This window comes from Schistocerca piceifrons, chromosome 2, assembly GCF_021461385.2.
Source record: "Schistocerca piceifrons isolate TAMUIC-IGC-003096 chromosome 2, iqSchPice1.1, whole genome shotgun sequence".
NCBI classification, from domain to species: Eukaryota; Metazoa; Arthropoda; class Insecta; order Orthoptera; family Acrididae; genus Schistocerca; species Schistocerca piceifrons.
This window is the reverse complement of record NC_060139.1, coordinates 810,620,848-810,632,523: the sequence shown is the minus strand read 5'-3', so window position 1 is coordinate 810,632,523 and position 11,676 is coordinate 810,620,848.

The following is an 11,676-nucleotide window of genomic DNA, read 5'->3' as shown; positions in this document are numbered from 1 at the left end:
AGATAATATTGTGAATCATGTACCGTCAAGAGCGACTTTCATCGTTAATGGATTAAAGTTAAGTATCAAACTAGTTACGTCCGCTTTCTGAATTCTAATTCCTTGTCATGTTCCAGACCTCACGTCAGTATAGTTCTTCCCTCCTCGCGCCAGCCTGCGTGAGCTAAAACGCGAGCATTTCGGCCTCCTCTCGTAACACGGTGTTCGCTCTTCTGCCAACACAACACAACTGTTCATTACTTTTCGAATAAAAAGGGCGACGAACTGACTTATGTTTTCATTAATTTTCCCATTTTATGTGATATTTTGGTTATATATATATATATTCCAAAACGTATAATGAAAAAGTATCTTGGAATTTTTCGATCTGTTCAGATACAGGTTATTTTGAGCGGTTATAACAGTTGCGACAAACTGGAGATTAATAAAATCGGTATAACGAAAACCGATTGTTTCTGCGTTAACAGCCATCCCTAGCAGGTGGACACTGTCAAAAGAGAATGCAGGACAACACAGAAAACAATGCCATTATACTGTCTTATCCAGAATCACGAAGGGGAGCGAATTCACAAACCCTTGAATTACTACTTAGTTACATTAGCGAGTAGTGCTAACTACATCGTGGAGGACTGCATATGTCGGTCGAGGTGCGAAGCCAGCGGGGATGGAGTGCCCAGTTCCGGTGTTCATGGGAGGAGGGGGGGGGGGAGGGAGAGGATGGGGAGAGAGCTGGTGAATGGATAGCCCCAGCTGTTGGCCCTACTGGCGCGGAACTTGGTGATATGTGAGCCGGGCAGGTTGGCAAGTTGCGCCACGGTGCGGGAACAACGAACCGCGGAGCCACGCAGAGAGGCACAAAGCCGGAGCGCCAATGCCGCGTTTATCGACTTCGCTTCGGCTCGCAAATCTCGCTCGTCCTAATTTCCTGCTTCGAGAGAGCAGTCCTCGAGACTAACTGAGTCGAGTGCAGAACTGTTTGGCCGGGATGTTAGCTGAAAGCGGCGCCGGTTTAACAACTGTTAACTTAAGCTCGTATTAGCCTCACTGGAAACTGCAATTTAAAGCATTGCACTAAGATCTTTAAACGGGTGTTTGGACTCACCGACTTCTAAGCAGAAGTGGTGTGGATCCTTAGCAGAGCCATAATAGTGGTGTGTGTGTGTGTGTGTGTGTGTGTGTGTGTGTGTGTGTGTGCCCTCGCGCTCGCGCGTGCTTGCGTGCTTGTATGTATATGTATGTCTGTATATGTGTGTATGTGTGGGCGTCCGTGTGTGTGTGCATGCGTGCGGCGAGTACTATATGATCTACTGTACTTACGACTCATTCGATGAGAAAGGGGGGGGGGGGGGTATTTCATGACGCTTGAGTTGGACAAAAATTTGTAAAGACTGCGAGAAATTCATGCTTGACACAAATGCAGATCCTAGCCGAGTCTGTAGGTTTCAATGTCGTATTTGACCACGAACGACACCTGCGCAATGACCTCAATACATAGCAAGTCTCAATCGTGGTCGGGACAGTTTTCTGTGTCGTTGTAAGAGCTTCTGTTGGAGCTAAGCGAATTCCAACGTGGTAGAATTTTTGATGCCCATACGGTAGACACTTTCGAAACCAATGGAACCGAAGTGTTTGGTGTGTCAAGAGGCACCGTGGCACCGTATACAAGAAAAGCCGAAAAACATCATCCGCAAGTTGACAACACGGACGAAAGTGTCTGCATAGAATGATCTTGACAGGTATTTACTGAAGATGATTTTGTAAAAAAAAAAAAAAAATAGGACCACAACAGTTGCAAAAGTCGCTGCAGAACTGAACGCCGCACTCATGGACCCTGTTAGTACCAAAAGAAGACGAAAAGAGGACCATAAGCAGTGAACTGAGGCCGAGCTGAAATTCAAATCCAGTCGCCAGTGATGCAAATGCCTGTAACATGAAAACGTGGCGCCGAAGCTGTGAAACCTGCAGCAATGGAACCATGCCATTTGGGTGAATGAGTCTTATTTCACCCGTTTCCCGACTTCTGGCTGAATTTCCGTCTCAGGAATGAGACATTGTGGGAGCTCGATGATGATTTGTACAGCCATATCGTGGTATTCGACAATTGTCGATGGTTACTGTGCAAGGTTGCACTACTACCAAGGCTTATGTGTGCATTTTGACCGATCAGGTTCATTAAGTGGTACAATGTAGGTTCCCCGAATGTGATGCTGTGCTCAAAGACGACAGGCCCCTGTTCAAAGTGCTCGAATCGTCGGCGACTGGTTTCATGAGCACGAGAAAGAAGTGTCGTATATCCCCTGGATCCACAGTCACCAGATGCCAATATTATCGAGACTTTTGCGTCTGCTTTGAAAGAAGGATCCATGATCCCTGTCCACTTCCACCATTATTACTGGAACTTGCCACTATTTTGTAGGGTGAATGGTAAAAGATTCCTATGAAAACCATGCGTCGAAGCAGCATGCCTCGTCTCTTTTCATTTCGCGATGCGCTATTATCCCAATTAGCCACATTTTTATGTTCAAATTAGAATCAGTTTTATATGGGAGCTAAGTAAATCTCAATTAAACACAATCGACATTTGTGACACCGTAGAAATCCACGTTTTCTTCCAACTGCAATACAACAACAGTGATTGCGCCGTGCGCGGCAGCCGCGTGGTCTAGGACGCCTTGTCACGGTCCGTGCGCCCCCCCCCCCCCCCCCCACCCCCGTGCAGGGATGTGTGTGTTGTCCATAGCGTAAATTAGTGTAAGTTAGAGTAAGTAGTGTGTAGGCTTAGGGACCGATGACCTCAGCAGTTTGGTCTCATAAGACCTTACCAGAAATTTCCATTTTTTTTACAGAGATTGCGTAGGTGATTTCCTTCTTTTCTTTCATCTCAGTACTTGCCGACATTCCAGCGAGCGGTCTAGACGCTTAATGACGTAAGGAAGGGGTAGATGGTCCGTCCAGTTAGCTATGTGGAGATGGCTAACATGATTTTTACGAACAAATAGGCAAGTCTTTAACTGCTCGTTGGAACAAAACTGAATAAGTGACCTATATGGATGTACTCCATTCCTGATTGTCCTAGACGTATGGAGGGAGGTACGCAGCTAATTCTGAGACACCAATAGAACCAGAGCAAAACTACATAAGCCCAATGCCTGACGTGCACGGAGGTCCCTCCTGGACCGCTTTCTGATCTGGATTCTCCCTCCGGACGCCGCAGCTACCGCATTTATAGGCGGCACCGACCCCCTCCACGTTGGCGTCTGGCCACCGCCTTTCCGGCCTCTTATGTTACCATATAAGGCTAACGCCCACGCTTGAGTTGTGCCTCGCGCTTCGCCATGAGACTTCACGTGGTATCTCGTGAGTCACTTTTCCTGCCAACACCTATCTTGCCGTGTCGCCTTAGTATTCTCAATGAAACTTACTCGCCTATTAGGCGTTGGGTATTTTAAATATACGACACTGGTATAGTCTAAAATGATCTTGTGAGCTGCGCCAGCCGCAGAGCGAACAGGACCTTTTGACAGAAGAACCATCCTGAACCCCGCCTCCCTCCCGCTGGTTTATGAGGGAGGGAGAACGCCGCCCTCAGGTGCTGGACTCAGGTATGGAGGATAGACGCTGGTCTACCGACCAGCCATTACGTGATACCAATTTCCTTGAAAGGCATTGTTGGCCAGGAGCCTTCTGCTACCATTTTTAATGCTATGGTAGAAGGAGGTCTTTTTTAAACTAACACAGCCAGTTTTTTCAGCCATTCTTCAGAGGGGCTTTCCAGGAGGGATACCTGTTCATTATGCCACCCGCTTCCTGCAGACATTGTCAGCCAGGCCCCTCTGCTATTATTTCTAATGCTATAGACATCCGCAGGATGTTTTTCTGTCGATAGGAGGATTCTTAACCAACACAGCCAGTTTTTTCAACAGTCCTTACGAGAAAACTTTCTATTGGAGATACTCTCAAAAGCCTTCCAAAAGACACGGACAGTCTCTGGAAATAATGGTCACACGTATCAGCCACGTGTTCGGCGTCTGGACCAACATTTTTTCCTTGTTAGCCAAAAATAAGACATCTGGTTTTGCGGAGAATAGTGTCCTAAAATATTTAGACACAAGTTTCTGGAAGTGGAATTTCAGTATACTTGACTCGGAGGCCAGTATTTTTCCTGTGTTGTCTGGAGTACAATACTCCTTAATAAATATTTTCATTGGCGGGCCAAAAATTTTACTTTTCTGATTGGCAGTAGCTTCCAGAGGAGCAGGAAACGCCTGCAGAAGCGCTCTGTGCTTTTTCGGCTTCTAATTCTGCGCTGAGTAGACTGAGACTTTCCTTGCAGAGAGGACTCTTCCGCCTCTGTTTTCAGCTGTCACTCCCCGTTTTTCACTCGGAAGTAACTTCGGGTTCCACTCGCAGCCGGTACACGCTTCGGCCAGGATGCTGCACTCAGAGACATCATCCGGAGGGCTTCTGGTTAAGACATCGGCCGGGAACGATTCAGCAGTGGCTCACGCACAATCACATCTCGCGAGCCATCGAATCCTCCCACAACCAGCACATGGTAAGATTTATAGGAGGAACCGGCTGTGTAGATCCTGATAAACTTAGTAAACCTGAATACGTTCACTGTTACATTCGACCTGTCCGCAGGGACTGGCACTGTTGCACAAGTTCCCTTACATGTCCAGCATGACAAGTAATGTGTTGTCGAATCGTGAATTTGGATGTTAAAATTTGATATGCTAGAGCGATGAACTGAATATCACGTGCTTCTCTTCCTGAACTTGGACAGCTATAAATGACTTCAATCTTTTGTTTTTATTATTATTGTTGCGACATCAAAGTACCTTTTATTGAATTACTAAAAATTGTTTTAAGGAAATCAATCTGTGCTAACAAACTCAGGGATCTATCTTATATATGAATTACATTCCGAAATTAGTCATCCCTGTGCGTAATTAATGAAACTCTGTGTTTATCCTCCACATCCTCTGGTCCATTACTGGGCTGAAAATTGGCGTTTATTCGATCCACTGAGACAGGTTCATTGGCGTAGGTCTTCGGCCAGAGGTTTTGCATCCATTCCAAGACGAATGGAAGCTGTTCTGAATTACAACGGTTGCCGTACACTTCATTAAGCATGAAAATGTGTTGTGTTTTTGGTGTTTCCATTTTTGGCCCACCTCCTGTACTTGTAGTTATAACTGATCTTCATAGCTTCTATTGAATGCTCACTATGAATTGTCAAACATGTACAGGCATATCACACTGCGTCATCCACATTATCAACAGTTTTCATGTCTGTTATAAATGATGAGGCAGTATCACCTCTCGCTGCTATTTCATGCAAACAGGAAGGTGACAAAGTTGGTCCAACGCGTTCTGGTACAGCTATAGGTTCTTTCCTGGAAATAACAATGGCATAAATTCACCAGTGTAGGACTCGCAGCCAAATTCCGGAGGGCTCGGAAAGCCCTCTGCCCAAACACCAAGTTGCCTGATAACTATCTGAAAAGAACCGTGGCTCAGGAATGAGCAGGTTCTAAAACTGCCCTCTCTGCTCCTTGGAAAGGAGAATGAAAAGTGAAAAAAAGGTCTTAGCATAAAGATACAATTTTGTAAATTATAATGTGACATCATTATACTGCGATTAATTTGTATAAAACTTAACGGGGTACTAATCCGCACAAAGCGTAAAATATAGTGTAGTAGCAGATACCTAAGTAATGTGCTAATCAAATAACTATACTTCGTTATAGGAATAGAGTAGATGCGATGTTTTTGAAGGAAGCGAAACTGCCAAGTGGGAACGTTGATAATAAACCAGACTATGAAAGTAAAACGTGTAATCAGCATATCTCGTTCATAGCAGAACTTATTTCTTGAACATTTACATGATCCAGCTTTAAAATCGATAGATTATATCTTATAACGAAGCTAATCATCATGTATAAGATGTGACAGTGTGCAACGTGGTGCGGTTTACGCATTAGTGGTAGAACATCGTAGTAATAGTAGCACCAAAAATGAAATGCTTGTGGTGATATTATGCTGTTTACCCCGGGGTGTTAGAACGCGCAATACGTTAACCATAAAATTAAGTAGGGAAGCCTGCGTAGGTAAACTCCTAGAAAATGAAGACGGTCTTGCTCAATAAAAAGAGAGTAAGAGAGAGAGAGAAAGAAAGAAAGAGAGAGAGAGAGAAAGGTGCGTCGTCCGGTTATTGTCCAATATATTTATCGATGTTATTGTGTAGGTTGTCAGCTGCACAACTGATTCGTGATGAAACAAGCTCCTCACCCGTTATTTTAAGTTGAAGTTCTGCAATTCTGTAGCCAATAATCATTTATAGACACTGTTTTTAATAAAATGGAACACCTGCAACCGTCCTTTCGATGTTATTTCTTATATAGTTACCAGTTTTGGTGATTCAGTGCACCATCTTCAGGCCTTCCGATCGTACAGGCCTACACGATCCCGTCAATGGCCAACATCTACGAAATGGTTGCCGTAGGCTGCAGTAAAAGTGATGCTGTGTCTGTAACCATCAACTACCAAGATATATTCCGCAGGGATCCCTCCCCGCTAAGAGCATCGAGTGGATCAACACATGCGTATGAGTGAGTCTTGAGTTGAGGTAGACGGAAGCACTTCGCCAGAAGATGACGAGTAGGCAACTAATCGGAACGTTGTTGCAGGAATTTTCATAGCATTTGGGGATTGCCTGCTTGAAAACTAGGCAACCATGAAATAGCCGAACAGCGTATTTTTCAACAATGAGACAGTATCTGTATGCAGACTTATTAGGTAATAACCACAGGCTACCACAACATCAGAGATATTCATAAGGAAACGCAGCATTCACATGCAGTGTATTTATTCTTCCCTATCTCTCATTATTGTCTCTTGGTTAAACAGGTAGCCAGTGTTCCTAATAATTATCAACAGTTCCATCAAATTATTTGACTGCGTTTCACTTTTATTTCCAAAACAGGCTGTACTTTTTTTACTTATTTGTAAACTGAAGAAAAATATCTCGCCCTTCCTTAAATTGTCAACATCAGTTTCGTGATTTGTAACGGATTCAGTTCTAACATTATGAAGCTGTTTGGGAATACCAGAGAAATCTTAAACCCCGACAGCCGTATAGGAGAATGGAGCACCTTTTCTACTGAATACGAATCGTTTCTCTATTAATGCACTACCTTGTTACCTCAGGACATTCCTTAAGGAAAAACTTCGCATTAGCGTGATGTGCACCGTAGTGTCCTGAAATCGTTGACTTGGTACAGGAACATCCGTGCTGTGTCGCTCAGATGTGCATTACACGTCTCTGGTGGAACTTTTAATTTGATGAAAAGGCAGAATATTTATTTCAGACGGGCCATTTGGATGAATAATAGACTGGCTAAATTCGCTTATTGCCGTCCGAAAAGAACAAAGAATATTACGACACATTTTTCCAAAGAAAGAATGCAGTAGCGTGTTTCGACGGCGCCCTGTGCTTCTTGCATGAGTTCGATAACGCCATAAAAAGGCCGCTTTATGTTTAAACGGGCGTAATGGCCTCTCATATCGAAAATAAGCACCCTCATTTGCACGCCACCAAAGTGGTGTGGTAATGTATTATTCATCGGCCACTTTAGTCACATCGACTTTCAGCAGCCTGTGCGTCTCAGAAGACGAACGAGCACTAAATTTTTTCTTTTCCGGTTTACATATTCCTCTGCTTCTCCATTAAAGGTATTGCTTTCGTTACATAACCACCGGTTGTAGACAGACAGTGCAACCCAGTAAAAGGAGAAGTGATTTAAACGAATTGAGAAAGGTACAAAAACAACGCTTTTCATTGAATGCGAATTCATGAAGCCGCGGAGGTTTTTATGCCCTCAAACTAATCCCTGAAATGTTTAAAAAACATGAAACCACTGCACTTTCGTATAGAATTTTGTAACTGAGAAATACCTGGAATGAGAATGAGTAATATTATGAAACTGATCGACATAAGGTGACAGCAACGAAAACACGCAACAGTTCAGAGACTGTCCCCGAGAAAGTCCATATCTACAGATAACAAGGGCCATTATCAAGGAAGAGGGTAATTACCATTCATAAAAGAACGAGATCGAGATGGAAATTACTTGGCGTGGCATTAAAAATTGTGTTAAGTCTGTCAAAAAGGGCTTATTTTCTGCAGTTTTCTAAAGTCACTGTAGCCAAAGGTTTTCAATGAATAGTTTCCATTGTTGAAACGCTTTCCGGGCAGGTTTGCAAAATACTTAACTTAGGCTGCCTTATCGACTCAATTACTCTGAAAAAGTTTACAGCTTGTCTTTTTTTTTTTTTTTTTTTTTTTTTTTTTTTTTTTTTTTGGATTTAAGAAGTAGCGTGGTTCTTCCAACGACTAGCTCCGAATCTCTCAGGTGTAATCTATCCGAAGCACCTTCATCTGCAGATTTATTGTCCCAAGGAAAGAGAATGTGTTTCTTTTGCAGTGTGCGGTTTCCCAAACATCGGTCATGCCAAACCCAACTGGCGCTATTCTCACAGGATACACTGATTGCCATAGATCATAGTAGCAAGGTAGATGGTGTGGTTCTTGACTTCTGGAAAGCATATGACTCTGTACCAAACCAAATTCACTGCCGGAAGTACAATCTTGTGCTTTATTATCTATTAAACGAAATTTGGAACTGGACTGAGAATTTGTTCATAGGAAGGAAGCAGCATGTTATCGTGGATTAAGAGTCGTCGGCAAATGTACTCATAATTTCAGAAGTACCTCATTGTAAGCGTACTGGAACCATGCTTTTCATATTACCTCCTAAAGACCAGGCAGAAAATATAAATCGTAATCTCAGACTTTTTTGCAAATGATGGGGTTATCTGTAATGATGTAGCTTCTGAAAGAGCAGCAGAAGGGTCCACTCAGATCTTGTTAAGATTTTGGAGTAGTGTGAAGAATGGACGCTTGATTTGAATATCCAGAAATTTAAACTATCGACTTCACAAAAATCAGAAGTGTATTACTCTATAATTTTAAATTTCAATGCGTCGCAACTGAAATCAGTCAACTCATACAAATACGTGGGTGCGACAGTATGTGGGTATAAGTCAGTTAGTTACAAGCGGAGCATATGGCAGATTTCAAAAAATGGTTCAAATGGCTCTGAGCACTATGGGACTTAACTGCTAAGGTCATCAGTCCCATAGAACTTGAATTGCCCCCTCTGTTTATTGATTGGATAGCCACTGAATTGCTATTTATTTATTTAATGGGATAATAATAATTATTAAAAGGTGGCAATTTTATTTGAGCACTGGTTTTACTCTTTCGATTGTTGCGAGTCAGCCATAGTGCAATGCTGCTCGCTTTGGAAAACACACATTTTATAAGAATTATTTGGTCCAGGAAACACTTTTGCGATCACGGTTGCGATTCAGACGGTATTCGCGTAATTGTACTGATTAAAAGTTATCGTTTCCGAAAGACGCAGGTTCGATTAAAGCTGTGTGCACTTTTGCGCGTATAATGAAAATATTCATAACACGTCGCGTAACAAAAAGAAACATGCGAATTACAACCGTGATCAAACGAAGAAAATATATGATAACATAAATGTTCTTCGCTGTTATTCAGGACAGGCTCAGATTAGACCTTGCAATTTTTAGTTACAGGAAATGACAAGGCGTTACACTTGAGAGATATTTGTTTTGAATAAATTGTATTTACCTTCTCTCTCTCTCCATTTTACAGCCTTTATACCTTCACATCGATTAAGGAATTTTTTCTTCTCTACCGACCAGTACGAGAACAAAATTCAGACTCAACAAAATGTCTTACATCGAATTATTACATGTTTAACCCTTAACAATCATATATAGTTTCGTAGTACAAACAATGCTAATTTATTCCGTGCACTAGAAAGTCTTTGATACACTGAATACAAAAATGAAAATAATAAAATTATAATTACATTTTTAATATCATGAATACTCTTTAAATCATGAAAATAAGGTTTGACATCGTCGTAATATTAATTTTCATCGATGTAGCACTACAATCTTAGAATTTCTTAAACCTAACTAACCTAAGGACATCACACACATCCATTCCCGAGGCAGCATTCGAACCTGCGAACGTAGCGGTCGCGCGATTCCAGACTGTAGCGCCTATAACCGCTCGGCCACTCGGGCCGGCGGCAGATTTCAGTCGACTGGTATTTACTCGAAACAATTAGTCAACAAAGGAAGTTGCTTGCCTGTGCGACAGAATAATGCCAGAGTTTGAACGACACATGCCTATTCGAGCAACAGTAAATATTCACGGTATACAAAGAAGAGCAGCACGGATGGCCTCACTGATTATAAATTCACTGCAGAGCGACAAGCAACATTTCGTATCCGGGAGTGTGTCAATATATTACATCCCCTATGTTTCGTCCCCATAGGAACGGCGGCTTAAGAAACTATACCTCACTCGTTCCATAGGCGAATGGAAAGTACAGATATGGTTCATAGCGGTTTCGAAGTATGTATGGAGTGTATATTCAAGCCAATGAGACGTAAGTAATATACTTCAGCACGTCGCTCTTGGCTAGGAAGTAACTGATAGGAAGGCATTTCCGTAGGATGAAATCGATGCCTGTTCCTTTTCTGAAAGTCCCACAAGAACAGAAAGTTTGTAATCGTTGTGTATTGCCAGTTTCTGAATGTTGTTGCGGAACACGAATTTTAAACGTCTTTACTGTGAAAAAGGGTCACTGTGAACTGCACAGTAACCAGAGGAGAGATGCTTGATGGGATTTACCAGAAGCGTCAGGAAAACGAAGAAGTTACTTTAGTTTTTCTTTTCTGTCTCATGTTAATCAATGTCGTTTTCCCTTTAATTCCATTCTGTATTTGTTCAATCCATTTTCTTTCAGTCCAGGATGTTTGTGTGACTCTTCTCCATATCGAAGTTATAGTTTTTTTCTCTTCTTGTTATCCCAGAGTCTGTCCTTCATAACCATGTCTTAAAGTGCTCAAAATAAATGTCTTGGTGGATCTATTTATTGTTTCTATATTAAGGCTGTTGTTTATTAATAAATTGCTCTTATGTCAGAAGGCCTCTTTAGTCACTGTAATCCTTCTTTTAAAATCGATTACAGTTCTGTGGTCATCAGCTACTATACTACTCAAGTTTGTAACTCATTCCACAAAAAAGAAATTAATATGTTATTAATTTGTTTTAGAACTCAGGAAAATGCTGATGGAGTGTTCTTCGGGAACCTTAAGTGCTCGAAAGTCGGCATGAATCACCGTGACCACACCAGGAACCGAAATTGAAAACCACAACTGAACCAATTAGTAACGACGTATTACAAATTCTACTGCGAATAGTCTGATGTAATTAACTGGATTACCTGTTTTGCTGGTTGTCAGGCTTCGATAAGTTTAGTGACGGCGGAGCGTATTTGTATTAAATATAATGCAACAAATAATTTGCATTATGTTGAATAACGTGAATCTGGCTTCATATAATAAATTTAGACTGCAAAGTTTCGATTTTCCTGTAATGTGAAAATCTGCACGTAATGGAGGATGATTGGCATGCAAATTGACAGGTCATCAGACTGATCACCCTTTAACTTCATTTACTTTTTCGTATTATTAGTGACGAAAGGTAACAGCAGTGATTTA